Consider the following 17,471-nt stretch of genomic DNA (forward strand, 5'->3'; position numbering starts at 1 on the left):
GGTGACCTCATTGACTGCTGCAATAGCGCTTATAGCCTGTCATGGAGAGAGAAGATTACAGTTTACCCCATGAGACAAAGGCAAGTAAATTAGGCCCTGGATCATGCATTATTTTTCAATAACTGCACACATTAGAATTGAAATCTCTCAACAAAGGCTTGTTTCATACATAGTGAAAAGTAAAAATATCATACAAATTCACCTCAGGCAGCAAGACCTCAAGGATATAGGCTACATTATCCAGGATGGGTACAGATGAGACTGTGCTGGCCAGGATGTTTGACAAGAAGTCAAACACTGCGTTTTGATGCCCGTCGTCCTGAAAATAGACTGGGGCACACGTTGACCATGACCGCTTCTTGCTTGGTGACCTCTGGATGTACTTCTGCAACCAGTTTGACGGTTCTCTGCCACTTACGACGGCCTGAGAGTACAGAAAAGCAAGGAGAGAGAATCGTCCAGGATCAAATCATTGTAGACAGTCAGATAGGCTTGGTAAACACAGATTTGGCAACAGGTGCCAACATATTAACATACTGTACCTTTAGGTGTTCTTTAGTCCGATGTGCTGTGATGATGAAGTCCACCAGCTTTTTTTGTTCAGCACTGCGGTCCATGGCAACCTGGAGGTGTTGTGGGATACTGGTAGTAATCCTTGAAGTCCGAGGCACCCTGTAAACAGGTTGTAGCCGTCCTTGGAGCAGACACCTCGACTCCCTGGTCCTGTGGGCAAACCTCTTGCTGTGCCTTTCAAATTATGAAAAACAATTATAAGTTATAATTGTAATAAGTTAAGGGAAGAGCGCTTTTAATTTCCTAACTCCACTAAAACGTGGTGCATCCAGCAGCAGTTATATGTAATGTTCTGCGTCTTCAATAGAAGACTTAATATATATATATATATATATATATATTAAAGGGTAAAACCAATGTATACCAATATGAAACAATCTTACCATAAGCATAAAAATCCCACAGTCAATTCCATTTGTTTGTCTTGGAATGAACATGTGCTAGAAATGAAATAAGTTATTAATGCCCATGAAGAAAAGAAAATGGGGGCTTTATACATAATATGTTATCTTACAACATAACAATGATGGCAGAAATCATGGGGATAATAGTAATGACTGTATTAGCTTTTGGACTCTTTATACTCTCACGTGCTCCAGTCCACACGCATGGGCACACACATTGCGCACTCCAACACATAGCGAGAGAGCCCCCCCCCCCCCCCCCCTCATCCGCATGCGCAGTAGTGCAAATACTTGTCCAGGCCACTAATACTTGTCTACGCCACGAAGCCCCGCCTCAAACCCGTCCACGCCTGGCTCTGCGGCTCTGCAGATACCCCCTACTTGTTGCAGCGAGTAGGGTATATCTGCAGAGCCGCAAGCCCAACGTCTGGGCGGGGCTTCGTGGCTTGGACTAGGTTTGAGGCGGGACTTCGTGGCTTGGACTAGGTTTGAGGCGGGCCTTCATGGCTTGGACTAGGTTTGACTGTGCATGGGCGGGGCGTCGTGGCTTGTACCTTGTTTTGTTTCCTGTAAAACCCGGAAGTAGTCAGTTTGTGATGTTTATTTTTAACCCTAACCCTAACCTTAACCCTAACCCTAACCTTAACCTTAACCCAGTGGCGGACTGGCCATCGGGACGTTCGGGACGCCTGTAGCTGTTCCGCAACCGTTCCTACTTCCGGGATAGGCCTGATTGGCCCCGACAGGCACGTGACCCGCCGCGGCCACGCCTGGCGGCAGCCCCAGGAGCAAGCGCGCTACTGCTGGAGTTCGCTTCGCCTTTCACATCGCTGCCGTTGGCGAAAGCAGACAAATGAATGACTAATTCGGTCAGAAATAACGTAACTAATAACGTTAGTAAGCACTGCTTATATGCTTATTATGTCTGCGGGGTACAGTAAACGTTTCTCCCGGTACATTCTGAAGAGCACACCGCTGTATGTTGGAGAACCAGCGGTACATTCTGAAGAGCACACCGCTGTATGTTGGAGAACCAGCGGTCTTCCTCACTCGAGTGAGACTAAAGCTGTGCACATCTCAGCCCTGTGAGACGCTTATGTCTGCGGGGTACAGTAAACGTTTCTCCCGGTACATTCTGAAGAGCACACCGCTGTATGTTGGAGAACCAGCGGTCTTCCTCACTCGAGTGAGACTAAAGCCGTGCACAGCTCAGCCCTGTGAGACACTTATGTCTGCGGGGTACAGTAAACGTTTCTCCCGGTACATTCTGAAGAGCACACCGCTGTATGTTGGAGAACCAGCGGTCTTCCTCACTCGAGTGAGACTAAAGCCGTGCACAGCTCAGCCCTGTGAGACGCTTATGTCTGCGGGGTACAGTAAACGTTTCTCCCGGTACATTCTGAAGAGCACACCGCTGTATGTTGGAGAACCAGCGGTCTTCCTCACTCGAGTGAGACTAAAGCCGTGCACAGCTCAGCTCTGTGAGACGCTTATGTCTGCGGGGTACAGTAAACGTTTCTCCCGGTACATTCTGAAGAGCACACCGCTGTATGTTGGAGAACCAGCGGTCTTCCTCACTCGAGTGAGACTAAAGCCGTGCACAGCTCAGCCCTGTGAGACGCTTATGTCTGCGGGGTACAGTAAACGTTTCTCCCGGTACATTCTGAAGAGCACACCGCTGTATGTTGGGAGAACCAGCGGTCTTCCTCACTCGAGTGAGACTAAAGCCGTGCACTGCACAGTCTCTAACAGTGTAACAGTAAGAAGCATTTTGGATAAAAGTATTTTGTACTTCTGTATGACAACAATGTATGCCTTTCAAATGTTAAATGATTAAATGATACACAGCGAAATCTACGCTCTCGCCTCTCATCCTGCTTTCGCCAACGGCAGCGATGTGAAAGGCGAAGCGAACTCCAGCAGTAGCGCGCTTGCTCCTGGGGCTGCCGCGGGGCATGGCCGCGGCGGGTCACGTGCCTGTCGGGGCCAATCAGGCCTACCCCGGAAGTAGGAACGGTTGCGGAACAGCTACAGGCGTTCGGGACGAATCCCGATGGGCCGGAACCAAAGTGGGCTGGTCCAAAAATATATATATATATATAATTATTATTACTTTTTTTTTTACCTTTCTTTTGGGGGGCCAGTTTGTGGGCCAGTGTGTGGGCCACTAATGTGGGCCGGTGTGTGGGCCGGTGTGTGGGCCAGTGTGTGAGTCGGTGTGTGGGCCACTAATGTGGGCCAGTGTGTGGGCCGGTGTGTGGGCCAGTGTGTGAGTCGGTGTGTGGGCCACTAATGTGGGCCAGTGTGTGGGCCGGTGTGTGGGCCAGTATGTGGGCCGGTGTGTGGGCCAGTATGTGGGCCAGTGTGTGGGCCAGTGTGTGAGTCGGTGTGTGGGCCACTAATGTGGGCCAGTGTGTGGGCCGGTGTGTGGGCCGTGGGCCAGTATGTGGGCCGGTATGTGGGCCGGTGTGTGGGCCAGTATGTGGGCCAGTGTGTGGGCCGGTGTGTGGGCCACTAATGTGGGCCAGTGTGTGGGCCGGTGTGTGGGCCGTGGGCCAGTATGTGGGCCGGTATGTGGGCCGGTGTGTGGGCCAGTATGTGGGCCAGTGTGTGGGCCGGTGTGTGGGCCAGTGTGTGGGCCAGTGTGTGGGCCAGTGTGTGGGCCACTAATGTGGGCCGGTGTGTGGGCCGGTGTAGTGTGTGGGCCAGTGTGTGGGCCGGTGTGTGGGCCATTATGTGGGCCAGTGTGTGGGCCGGCAATAAAACAATAAACAAGTTGCATAAACTAAATCAGATAAAAAATTATCACAGTTCTGGTTTGCCTTAAGATGCAGTTTAAGATGAGTCTTGAACATGGAGTAATCACAACTGGTAGGCTATTCCAGTAGTTACCACCTTTAACAGAGAACAGGTTTTCAAAGGTAGTATACCGAAAAGGCACCTTACAGTCCCCTCTACTGATGGCCCTGGTAGTAATGCCAGTGTCTGCTTTCTGTTGGATGAACTCATTCAATGGGGGAGGGGCAAGTCCATGCAGAACCTTGTACATGAAGCAAGTATATTTGAAAACTTGGAAATTCTCGAAACTTAGCATGTTATGTTTTTCTAAAACATTACAGTGATGAAATGCAATTGGTTTCCTATTGTAGCAGGGTGGATTATCCCTGCTTCGTGGGAACGGTTGCTGGCAGTCAGGAGGTAGCTGGACACAGTAGAACTCTGTCTGCCTGCACCCTCGTCTTTGGGCCTGGGGCGTCGACTGGAGGCTGGTAGTGTGAGTGGATGGGGCCCGGGATTTACCAACCTGGTCTGGTACTCTGGTCTTCCTTCCCTGCCGCAGGGCGGTCAGCAGTACTCCCCAACACGCTCCCACTCCTCCCAGTTGCTCCTTAGACCCTCCCACACCTCGTGACTGAATTGTAATCAAATACTCTGAGTTCCCCCCGCAAGCAGTACCCTCCCTCAATGACCCTAGAAACCTTACAATGAAAAGGGGAGAGTTGGGTAGGAAGAGGTTAATCATATATACGTTACCCACACCAAAAGAGTTAATGCTGGGCACAGGAATGGACACGCACACAGAACCCCATTCAAGTCTTTATGTTAATTATACTGTCAGTTACAATTATTTAATAGGAGTGGTCTACTGGACTGAAGTCCTACTATAGCTCCGGTGTGTAACTCAATACCTCATAAACACGTATATTATGCACCCACCTCTGGGTTAATATCAGGGATAATATACTTCACTGTGTTTGACTCATCACCCACGTCTGGGTCTGCACCCTGTATAATACCTCAACAGGCTTTGATTATAATGCACCAGGTCTGTAACTTCCCCACAGGAAAGGGTTAATTGAATGGGAAAATATTAATAAACACACATGTTATCATGCTCAAAGAAAAGGAAATAAAACAAAAGTGTGGACCCACAATTACCCAAAACAAAAGCCCTATGCTAATGCCGGCATGTAATGTTTGGGGTCTGTAGTTAGCAACGTTAACTTCGCCCGCAGGCCGCACCACACTGTGTAACGTGCAATAGATCCTGGGCACCGAAGCCCTAATGTTACTCTACCAAAATGGCGGCCGCGCCGCTCCACCACCGTCCAGGTGGCAAGATGGCGTCGAACGCTCTCGTTGCAGGTGCTAGCAGGCGGAGCTGGAGCAGGGAGGCAGTGTTGGCTGAGAGCGTGTGCTGGGCGATGCCGACCTCTGCTGGTCGGCGCACACTCCCGTGTTGCAGGCAGCCAGGTGCAGAGCTGATGCAGGACGCCGGTGAAGACAGCTGTTGACAGCCGGAGCAGACTGCTTGTAGGTCCACGCCCGTGTCTGGCTCGCACACTATACCGGCACAGTAACTGCTATAACCCGACTACTGTGAACTCAGATATATTATTAGCCGCACGCTACCTATACCGCACACAGTAACTATTATAACCCGATTGTTAGTGCCTGGCTCTGCACTGTTTGCTCACACACTATCGCTGGTACTGCTAGGATATCGTGTCCACTAGCAAGTACCTCCTATCACCCGTTGCTATCTCACGGGGCTTTCCAGCTTCACTTCTTCAACGGGGCTATTCCAAAAGCGACCGTTCACAGTCAAGTCCAAAGCCGAAGAGGTTCTCTTTCCGTCTCCCGCTCCCATATATCACGTTCCATCTCTCTCCAACACTCTGTCTGCTACTGCAAATACTTTTATGGCTTTTTTGTAGAGTAATTCTATTGGTGTAAGAGTAGTGACATATGAAAGAGACCAGTTGATAAAACAGTACTCAATGTGTGATAAAATCATTGAATGCAGAAACATCCTTGCAGCATTAACTGGCAGGCAGGGCCTGATCTGCCTGAAGTTTTCGATGTTAAACTTGACTGTGTTTGTGACTTTCTTCACATGACTATTTGAAGGTCAATGTAGAGTCCAATGTGACCCCAAGATACTTGAATTAATGTACAATGTCCAGCTCCGCCTCTCCCAGAAACACATTAGAGTGAGTGACCTCTACTGGTGACTTTGTGAACATCATACACACTGTTTTCTTGGTGTTAAGTGAAAGACATGCTTTTGTTAGCCAGTCTTGAATGAGACATGAGACATCAGTGAATGAGATTCACGTTTCCTCCCAACCGCGAGTAGGCCTAGAAGCGCAGAAATGGAGAACGCAAAAAAAAGAAAGGGTGGAGCTGAAAAAGCTAGAATTAAAAAACAAAAATTGCTAGTAAAAGACGCAGAACAATGTTCTAAAATTACAGACATGTTTAGTAGAGGAAGGGCTGGCGTTAGAGTAGCTGCTGCTGCTAATGATGATGAAGTTCAAGTGGAAGGAACCAACAGTAACATGACAGGTGCGTGCATCCTGATTCCTTACAGCACGTGGACGTAAATAGTCGTGACTCGTGAAGTTTTTTCTCTGACTAAAAGTTTAGTTAGCAATGTTAGGACTAGTGCCCACCACAGCATCAGAAGCTAAAGTGCTAACCTAGAGAGCCAATCAGAACCTAGGACGGGCTGCAAATTAATCGGCTACTAATATTATAATAGTAAATACTAAAATAAAATACTATTATGTTCCCTTCCAAATTTTCATGTTGATATAATATTGGTAATCTAATTGATTGAATTGATTAGTTGCCATTTTACATGCTTTTAGATGTACCTTAGAATTCCCAACTGTTAGCCATGTTCTCGATCTGTATATGATTAGTCTCATCTACATGTTTGTAAATAACCACAGCTAACTAGCTTAAGCTAACAACTAGGTCAACTACTCCCCCGTAGTTAAACAAATGTGATTGCATATAACAGCTAACTGCTACAGCTAAGTTGGTAGTTAGTTAGCCTATTCCATTAATGTTGAATGTATTTATGAAGGTTGTTGATGGTGGTTGGCGCTGAATAGCAGACATGATTCCATCAGTCTGCCACAGGGCAGCTGTGTTTGCTGATGCTGCTCACGACCACCAGTAGCGTATGACTGTGTGAGTGTGAATGCTTGATGGTTTCTGTGAAGCGCTTTGTGGAACAATGCTGATATACAGTTAAGAATGACTAATTCGCTTTTGGTTTTTAAGAAAATGGTTTGTAAAGCTATTTTTGAAAACTACAAGGGTGAATAATACTGTTTTTTTTGCTATTTTCTTTTAGAATACTGTTTTGGAGTCTTAATTTTTGTAATTTTTGTTAAGAATATAGGACAGGCATATATAAGCATTATGCTTCAGTCTGTACCTTTTCAGTTACTGTAAAATCAAATATTGTTAAATGATGGTGTATATTGTATTGTGTGAGATGATGACTGAATAAACTACTACTACTACTACTACTACTACTACTACTACTTTTGGTGTTTTCAAAAGGCTGAAAAACGCTGTATGAACTCAAGCCATTATTATTGATTGCTGATGTTCTTCTTATGCAGTTGACTCTGAGGAAAGAGAGAGCGCCCAGTCCAGCACAGCTGACCCTGAGGGGAGAGAGAGAGCCCAGTCCAGCACAGCTGACCCTGAGGGGAGAGAGAGAGCCCAGTCCAGCACAGCTGACCCTGAGGGGAGAGAGAGCGCCCAGTCCAGCACAGCTGACCCTGAGGGGAGAGAGAGCGCCCAGTCCAGCACAGCTGACCCTGAGGGGAGAGAGAGAGCCCAGTCCAGCACAGCTGACCCTGAGGGGAGAGAGAGAGCCCAGTCCAGACAGACAGACAGACAGACAGACAGACAGACAGACAGACAGACAGACAGACAGACAGACAGACAGACAGACAGACAGACAGACAGACAGACAGACAGACAGACACACAGAGAGAGAGAAAGAGAGAAAGAGAGAGAGAGGAGAGAGAGAGAGAGAGAGAGAGAGAGATAGAGAGAGAAAACAGGCTCTTGGAATGGGTGTCTGGGAGGAAGTGGGGGGTATTTCGATGTTGATTAAACGGCAAGCAACTAATGTCATGAGTGCCAAATTAAAGGACAATAAATCCAATCTAACTGAAATTGTGTAGCACAGACCTTTCTATGGATCAAAACCTCAATATTATTATGGTGTAGTTAATACGTCATGTATCCTTAATCCCTAGGCTAATGAGGCACTAAGATGTTAGTAAAAAAAAAACATATGCCAATGACAGGAAGTAACAGTGTGTGTGTGTGTGTGTGTGTGTGTGTGTGTGCGTGTGTGTGTGTGTGTGTGTGTGTGTGTGTGTGTGTGTGTGTGTGTGTGTGTGTGTGTGTGCACTGTGCATGAGTGCACATCTAGGGGCGGGTGTAGATGTAAATGTAAATGGGTGTAGATTTGGTCTCCCTGATGTTGACTCCTTAGCCACAGCCTTGGGTTGTTTAATACTGGACGAGTGTTTCATAACGGCCGTTGTGTGGGCCAGTTTCGGGGGGCCGGTGCGTGGGCCGGTGTGTGGGCTGGTGCGTCTGAATGTCCCGGGCTGAATTTGTGTCCCAGTCCGTCACTGCCTTAACCTTAACCCTAACCCTAACCTTAACCTTAACCTTAACCTTAACCTTAACCTTAACCCTAACCATAACCCTAACCTGCAACACGGAACACAGAACTGCAAATGCTGTCGAGTCTTCACTGCTTGTAAAAGCGGAGGGCTCTCCCCATACATGCTGTAACTATAAACTCACCTAATGTGTAAAATAAATGGAAACACAAATTAAATAAACATGCATGATCAACATGTCATGGCACAGCTTTGTTTACCACATATGGCATGATACGCTCTGGGATTCTAAAATGTTTATGTAGACATGGTAATCCTCAAATGAATAGTGTATAATAGAATATTCAGTCTATGCTTTGTGATGAATTTATTCTTTGTAATGATTTCTACATGAATTATGCTGTCAGCTTTGCCAGACGGTTGTTTTCTGAAGATATCACACGTCTGAAATACAAATGGATAATCCTACAGGTGTTTACAGAGAAGGGGAGAACGCTATGGTAAGAGAGAGAGAGGGAGATAAAAGCTGCTATTAAAAAGAGAAATGTGGAAGCTCATGACTGTCTTCAAATGTACAATTCTTGCAGGAAAATATAGCCATAATATAGCCGTAAACACCAATAAAAAAAATTGTTATGTTAAACTTGTTTACAAAAGGAACTGGTGCTTTGTTGCTCTTTAGCCTCTCCCAAAGGATCAGAGGAATACAACGTGCAGAACATTTAGTTGTGTTTTGTATTCTCCAAGTGATTTGGGGATCATAATCTCCCTACATTTGCATTCAAAATGGAGTTATGAAGCGGAACAATCCCCCCTCTCTCTGGAGCTGAACACATTCTCCTCTTCTGTCTGAGATAGTGTAAAAGGCTGTGTGGTAGCCTATGTAAACTGAAGTTATATGGAGGTTCATCCAGAACACTATATTTGCTTGACCTTACTCCTAAAACCCACCTCACCCCTGCCCATTTTGACTACCTAGGATGGCTTAGAGTAGATGACAGAGTACAGCAGCTTGCAATGGGCCTTGTCTACAAGATACACTACACCACTAAGATACCCATGTACATGTCGAAATACTTCCCAAAGGTCAGTGAATTCCACGACCACAACACCAGAGGGAGTTCCACAAATCATGTTCAACCCAGATTCGGCACAAACAAGGGACTAAACCCGTTTCGCAATTATGCTACAACAATGTGGAACACCCTACCCACAGCCGTAAAATAATGTGAATCCCTACCCACCTTCAAAACTGCCCTCAAAGAGCACCTACGGGAGGCTGCAATTCGAAACTAGCCCCCGTAAATGTCAACCCCCCCAACCCCCTCCTAATGTACAGTTTCCTCCCCCTCAAATGTATATAGTTTCTGTTGGGATCTCTGTTAAACAGTACTGTCGGGCAGTGTGTCGATGTGTCCTTGAGCAAGACACTTAACCCCTAATTGCTCCCGATGAGCAGGTTGGCACCTTGCATGGTTGCCAGTCATCCCAGTCATCACACACATAATAAACCTCTCCATAAAACAGGGACACGTCCCCAAGGACTTCAAAATTGCAAGAGTAACACCCCTGCACAAAAAGGGCAGCAAATTAGACCCGGGCAACTACCGCCCTGTTTCTATCCTTACATCCATCTCGAAAGTCATGGAAAAAATAGTATACGAACAGATTGAAAAGTACCTCGCGGAAAAAAATCTTATCTACGAATTCCAATCTGGCTTCAGAACATCCCACTCCACTGACACATGCCTTCTCTACTTGAACGACCACATCAAACAAGAGGTGGCCGCGGGCAAATACTGCGGCATGGTCATGCTGGACCTACAAAAGGCCTTCGACACTGTCAATCACACCATTCTGATTGACAAGCTAAAAGCAATTGGTTTTGATAGTTTATCAGTGAGCTGGATACAATCCTACCTGGAGGGGAGGGAACAGATGGTGGAGGTAAACGGTACCCTACCCCCCCCCCCCCTCACAGTGAGCTGTGGTGTTCCACAAGGAAGCATACTAGGACCGCTACTATTCCTAATTTATGCAAATGACATGTCGTCAGCTTGTGACTGCAACTTGTTCCTGTTTGCGGACGACTCAGCCCTGCTGGTCTCTGACAAGAACAAGTTACAGGTTGAAAAAGCCCTCAGCTCGGAACTAGGCAAAATCTGCATATGGCTCGCCGACAACAAACTATCATTACACATGGGCAAAACAGAGTCCATTCTCTTCGGTTTAAATAACAAACTCAGCAAGACCGACGGCTTCTCGGTTACAGTGGGTGACAATATTATCACAAGGAAAGATGAAATTACCTACCTGGGTTCCATCCTAGAGGCTAATCTTTCCTGTGACAAAATGGCATCCAATGTAATAAAAAAAGTCAACCAACGAACGCGATTCTTGTACCGGATCTCCTCTCTGGTAAACAAGAATACCCTGAAGACTCTAGCAGGAGCACTCATTCAAGGGTACTACGACTATGCTTGCACCTCATGGTACCAAAGCACCTCAAAGGCACTAAAAAACAAATTACAAACATCTCAAAACAAGCTAGTCAGACTACTGCTTGACCTGACTCCTAGAACCCACCTCACCCCTGCGCACTTTGACAACCTAGGATGGCTTAGAGTAGACGACAGAGTACAGCAACTTGCAATGGGCCTGGTCTACAAGATACACTACGCGACCAAGGTACCCATGTACATGTCAAAATACTTCCCAAAGGTCAGTGAATACCACGATCACAACACCAGAGGGAGCTCCACAAATCATGTAAAACCCAGATTCGGCTCAAACAAGGGACTAAACACGTTTCGCAATTATGCCACATCAATGTGGAACGCCCTACCTAAAGCTGTAAAGGAATGTGAATCACTACCCACTTTCAAAAACACTCTCAAAAAACACCTACGTGAGATTGCAATTCGAAACTGGCCCCTACAAATGTCCTAACCTAGTTGTACAGTAAATTACCAAGTAAGGCTTTGTCAGTATTCCAATGTACAGTGTAAAATGTGTGTGTGTCCCCTACCCAACCCCCCCCCCCCCCCCACCTCCAATGTACAGCCCTCACCCACCCAACCCCACCCCACCCACCCAACCTCCTCCAATGTACAGTTTCTACGCCAAATGTATATACACTCTTTTTCTGGACACTTGTATCACAAACAGTACTGTATTTTCAAATCTGATATGTCATAAATGTATAGATGTAGCAGTACTGTCTATCTGTATGTCATGTATGTCATATATGTTATGATGAATTGAAAATGGGGGACCCTGATGTAAACAAGACGAAAGTCTTTCTCTGGTCTGCATCCCCTTAACAATTGTATGTATTGAGCTGTACTGTACTGTACCCATTCTGCAATCTGTTAATAAACTTTTCAATCAATACAATCAAGCCTCCACCGTCGGTGTGTGAATGTGTGAGTGAATGGGTAAAATGTGAGGAACAAATTGTAAAGCGCTTTGGATAAAAGCGCTATATAAAAAAGCAGCCATTTACCATTTACTGTATGTTTGTATGTCATGTATGTCATAAATGTCATGATATATATCTGTATGTTGTGTATGTCATAAATGTCATTATGAATTGAAAATGGGGGACCCTGATGTAAACAAGACAAACGTCTTTCTCTGGTCTGCAATCCCTTAACAATTGTGTGTATTGAGCCGTACTCTAAGCTTTAAATATTTAGAGAAGCAGATGTGACCCGCATCCTAAAAAAATTTGTGTAGAAGTGAAATGTTGTTATGCTAGTTTATAAACAGAAACCTTTATTTTCACCTGAACTAGTAGAAGTATGAATGAATGAATGAATGAATGAATGAATGAATGAATGAATGATGAATGAATGAATGCATGAATGAATGAATGAATGAAAACTTTATTTAACAGATTGCAGAATGGGGCGGCTAGGTGGTGTAGTGGGCAAGGCGCTCGCCATCAACGCTGGAGACGCTGGGTTCGAATCCAGCTCTCGGCGTTGCTATCAGCTTGGCTGGTCGTTCATACTAACACAATTGGCAGTGTTAGGGGTGGGAAAGCTGATGGGTGGGTCCTGGGCGTTGTGGACAGCGACCCCTACAGTTCGGTCGGGGGGGGGGATAATAAAAAATTTATAAAAAATAAACAGATTGCAGAATGGGTACAATACAGTACGGCTCAATACATACAATTGTTAAGGGGATGCAGACCAGAGAAAGACGTTTGTCTTGTTTACATCAGGGTCCCCCATTTTCAATTCATAGTGACATTTATGACATACACAACATACATGACATTTATGGCTGCTTTTTATATATATATATATATATCGCTTTTATCCAAAGCGCTTTACAATTTGTTACTTACATATTACCCACTCACACACCGACGGCGGAGGCGACCATGCAAGGTGCCAACCTGCTCATCGGGAGCAATTAGGGGTTAAGTGTCTTGCTCAAGGACACATCGACACGCTGCCCAGGAGGAGCGGGAATCGAACCGGGAACCTCCAGATTGCCAGACGACTGCTCTACCTCCTGAGCCACTGTCGCCCCTACATACATACATACATACATACATGACACATACATGACATACAGGTATATAGTAGTTACATTTGTGACATATATGATATGCAAATATACAGTACTGTTACCCATAGATCCTGACAGAGAGTATATACATATGATGGGGAGGAGACTGTACATTAGGAGGGGGTAGGTGGGTGGGAGAGAAATATACATACGGTGGGGAGAGAATATATACATACGGTGGGGAGGAGACTGTACATAGGAGGGGGTGGGTGGGTGGGAGAGAAATATACATACGGTGGGGAGAGAATATATACATACGGTGGGGAGGAGACTGTCTATTAGGAGGGGGTGGGGGGGTTTGGGCATTTACGGTGGCCAGTTTCGAATTGCAGCCTTTATTTTGAAGGAGCAAAGTGGGCCAGTTCGACTTTTCTTTTGGTGTGTGTAACTTCTTGGTTTTTATAATTATTTCTTACCAAGCACGGTATTATTTATTATTTAGGCGATTTTCTTAATTCATTCCAAGGTTCTTGGTGTCCATGGATCATCATTTTTGGTATTTTGTGTTGGTAAGAAATTAAAGTAATGGATCCCCCCGTTTTGGGTGAAAGTTCTGCATTTGTTGTTTTCCTCTTTCTGCTCTGGACTTTGAAGGAGACGGTATGCAATGTAATTTGTGTCAAACCGCAAAAAATATATCAAAGGTATTAGCCAGAACCAGCAGGTGCACAAGTCGATCTGCAGAGTGAATGCACTTTTTTAGAATGCTTTTGACTGTCATGTATTGAGGGTGGTGCTGTTGGTGGTCGGCAGGTGGAGCACACATGTGGGGGAGGGATCAGTTGCTTACCATAACCTTTTGTTTCTTTTGTTTTGTTTGAATGCATGTGAGATTAAATTATTTTGTATTTCTGTTTATTTTAGTTTTATAATCTTTGTACATATTTATTTTAATTTAAAATGTAATAATAATCGGGGTGCCCGAGTGGAAAACCACGTTCTTTGCCAAATGTCTTCCCCTGCTCTGTCTCCCATTCCTCCTCCTCTCTCTCTCTACCGGACTGCCCGGTAGCAAAAACCCAATAAAAATCTACAAAGACATAACTTGTCCGAAAGGACAAGTAACATTTAAAATGTAATAATAATAACTTAGTTTCATATAGCGCCTTTCATGAAACCCAAGGTCGCTTCACATAGGGCAATAACAAGAGACAAACATGGTACTGTAGACAGACACACAACATTAAATATAGGAAGCTAGGTATGGGGGCAGATTTCTATCAAAAATAAACAAACGCAAAAGTAGAATCCACAATCGTAAAAACGATCCACACACACACACACCTCTCAATTTGTGTTTCATAAATCATAAAAACACGCTTGATTTGCTTAGATTTACGTATGGAATTCTAAAAACAGCTTGATCTGGTTAGATTTACATACGGAATTCTAAGGACACGCTTGATCAGCTTGGAGTTACGTACGGAATTTTGAGACAAATATTTCGCTGTTTTCCCCGCGGGATTCGTGTGTGACGCTTCTTCTTCTTAGAGGTCTATCAAAAATAAACAAATGCAGAAGTAGAATCCACAATCGTAAAAATGATCCACACACACACACCTCTCAATCTGTGTTTCATAAAACGCTTGATCTTAGATTTAAGTACGTAATTCTAAAAACACGTTTGATCTGCTTAGATTTACGTACGGAATTCTAAGGACACGCTTGATCTGCTTGGAGTTACGGACAGAATTTTGAGACAAATATTTCACTGTTTCCCTCGTGGGGATTCGTGTGTGAAGCTTCTTCTTCTTCGGCGCTACCGAACACGGCCCGAGGTGTCTTCGGCTCATGAGCGCCACCAGTGGCCAAAATCGCACATTATCTTTAGCCCTAGGCATCAACATTTCATTATGAAAATGAATGCTCAAAGTAAATATATATAGTACCATTTTGAAGATAACAACTAGGGCTTTCAAATGATATAAAATATCTGTATGATTATCATGATTATTATTATTCATATCTTTCATATTTGATATAGAAATTTTTACAAAAATCTTGTCTGGCCACCACATTTCAACAAACAACTGCATTTTCAACCACTTTACTGACAAGCTAGCAGGAAACTTAGAGGGTATGGGATATAGACAATTATGTGGGCAATATAAAACAGCTGACAGATTTATAATTTATTGTTAAAAAGTTATGATAATTATAGTGATCGTAATAAAACAATTCCGTCTGAAAATTTACTTGAATGGGTTTATGATGAATCTGTTTGTGGGTATGCTCAAAGTAATATATTATTCATATCTTTCATATTTGATACAGAAATTATTACAAAAATCTTGTCCGGCCACCACATTTCAACAAACAACTGCATTCTGAATTCATTTAGCCTTGTAGTTTCTAATCCCATCGTTTATTTGTATTGATTAAACATAAGTCAGTTACTGTACATGACACTGTATGTCAAATATGCTAAGGTATTACGTTCTGGTTGCTGACTGCTGTCTGGAACCACCCACCATTCTGTCATCCGTCACTTGGCTACTGTCACCTGTCTCCCCTGTCACTTAGTGCTGTCACTTAGGGTATGGTTCCTGATTGGCTGTCACAGGGGTGTGTGTGGAATGTTAGAATGTGGTGTCTATTTAACCTTCCTATCTTCTGCTTGATATCCGTCAGGTCTTCATTATAGCGTTCGGAGATAACGTGGGCGGTTCCGGTTCTGGACCACCACTAAGCTCCATTATCTTATCCCCTCTTCTTCCTGCCACTCGGCATTGTATCCTAGTATTACTCTTTGTGTTCTTTACTATTAAAACGAACCTGCTTAAGAGTACACCCTCTCCGTCTCTGTGATTGCATACCACAATTGGAACACACCTACCTCCATCCTGACACTAAGGTAATTAGCTTTAACTTATTGCTTATGGAGCATTGTTTCCCCATTTATCCCAGAGGAGTTGATGAACACTGCATGCTGTATTATGCAAGAAATACATATGCAGTATATAATAATTGTAAAGTGTTTTTTGATGTTTCTATTTTGTTTTACATTTACATTATGGTGTGTGTTACAGTGTAGGTTAGTTTATTAGGACAAGTGCATGACATTAAATTATTATTATCTTTTATTTCAGATAATGGTTGAAGAAGTGTGTCTTTAGTCGACGGCGAAAGATTGGACGGGTTTCGGCTGTCCTAACTGGGGTAGGTAGTAGTTCATTCCACCATTGTGGGGCAAGTTTTGGTGTAAATAAAAATAAACTGATCAATTCAAATCAGTTTTTTTTTTACTTTTGGTATATTACACACTGTTCTATTCAATTCAATAAAAAAAAACTTGATTAGTCCCGCAAGGGGCAATTTAAGGCATGATATCACAAACAGCTGCATTTCTATACATTCAAGACAAAACAGGACAAAACAGGGACAAGAGACATACTCAAAGCATAAAAGACATGACACTGCCAGAATGGGATCCCTAATTGTTGATCTGTCAGTCCAATAGTTAATTAAATTTGGTCGGTATATAAAAAGTGCACTTTCGTCAAAATATTAAAATCAAGGGGTCAAAGGGTGCACATTTGTAAACTGACCTTTCCTTGTACTGTGACCATTCACCAGTCGAATGGCCTCTGGTACAAACCCAAATTTCCTTCTGTTTGTTTAGCAGGCAGGCTGTCTAAAGCGCTTTCCTGAGGGCAGCAGGTCAAAACACACATGAAGGACATGTGTGGGGTCATCAATTATTTTGTGTGCTTTCTTGAGCACTTGGGTGTTACGATACGGTAAGGTGGCGGTAGAACCCAAGGCAGCAGGACAAGAGTAAGCAGGGAGATGAGGCAGGAGTCGATGGTCACAATTTAAAGTCTTTACTTAGCAACGTCAAATGTACATACAGTACAATGTACAAGCATAAACAATAGGCACAGCCGTGCTGGCACTAACTACAAAACAAAACCTAATCAGAAGACGGACTGAACACACGAAACAAAAGATGACAAAACAGAATACTAATATACACTTACTTTAGACAGAGCACAACTACAAGGACGACGTTTGACACAGACATCACAGGAACAGGTAACAAGGAGGAATGACTCCACAACCAGGTGAGGACAACCCACACTTAAATAACAACACTAATTACTAATTGACCACAGCTGGGGAGAGACAGGCACAGAACAAAACAAACAACCACTAGACAATAAGCAATACACCAAACAACACTAACCAGGGAAACCAATTCACACCAGGGTGGGGAAGTTCAACAATAACACACACAGTGACATCCCATTAATTATCCCATTAATTAAAGTAAGCATGTGAGTTATCAAGGGTAGAATCAGTGTCTGAACAAACTGGCTCGTCTGGCCACAAGAGGGAGGTAGAGGACCACTGTCAGGAGGTAGGGGACCAGTGTCAGGAGGTAGGGGACCAGGTAGGCGACCATTGTCAGGAGGGAGGAAATGTTCACTGTTATTCTCATAACCGGCCCAGCAAGGGCCGGCCC

This window comes from Notolepis coatsorum (assembly GCF_963971535.1).
Source record: "Notolepis coatsorum genome assembly, chromosome: 1".
Lineage (NCBI taxonomy): Eukaryota > Metazoa > Chordata > Actinopteri > Aulopiformes > Paralepididae > Notolepis > Notolepis coatsorum.